The sequence below is a fragment of the Trachymyrmex cornetzi genome, unplaced genomic scaffold (assembly GCF_001594075.2).
Source record: "Trachymyrmex cornetzi isolate Tcor2-1 unplaced genomic scaffold, Tcor1.1 scaffold73, whole genome shotgun sequence".
Classification (NCBI taxonomy): Eukaryota; Metazoa; Arthropoda; class Insecta; order Hymenoptera; family Formicidae; genus Trachymyrmex; species Trachymyrmex cornetzi.
Genome location: NW_017300059.1, coordinates 105,796 through 106,277, shown reverse-complemented (window position 1 = coordinate 106,277; position 482 = coordinate 105,796). Strand labels below are relative to the sequence as shown.

Sequence of the window (482 nt, the reverse complement as noted above, 5' to 3'; positions counted from 1 at the left end):
AGAGGGAGTGATCGTATTAATTTTATTTCACTCTTACAAACAGTGACAGAAAATAGATTATTAGATTATTATATTAAAAATCTAAACTATTATATTAAAACATTTTTTGATAAATCGAAGAATTTAGAATTTTACATTCTTTTTATAGACAAATTTTTTAGATAAATTTTTTATCAACGTCCCTATATATCTCCACGTCTTTTTTCGTCGCTTTAAATAGATATTAAGAATTCTTAATATTCTGAACGATTCTTCCATTAATCGTTTTCAATATTTTGCAATAGAGATACTTATTGTGTACATTGAAAATAAAAATTTTGAAAAATTTCTATAAAATACTAATTAAATATTATAATTATATTAGCGGTGTGTTTCTGAAAATGAGAGTTAAGAAAACATTATAAGCAAGTATCATCAATTGGGGGTATAGCTCAGTGGTAGAGCATTCGACTGCAGATCGAGAGGTCCCCGGTTCAAACCCG

At 26.6% G+C, this 482-nt stretch overlaps 1 non-coding gene across 1 annotated transcript; it reads left to right on the top strand.

Moving 5' to 3' along the window:
- The first annotated feature begins 420 nt into the window (after nucleotides 1–420).
- Nucleotides 421–482, top strand: TRNAC-GCA (transfer RNA cysteine (anticodon GCA)). The gene has a single exon. It is a non-coding gene; the product is annotated as a tRNA-Cys (tRNA).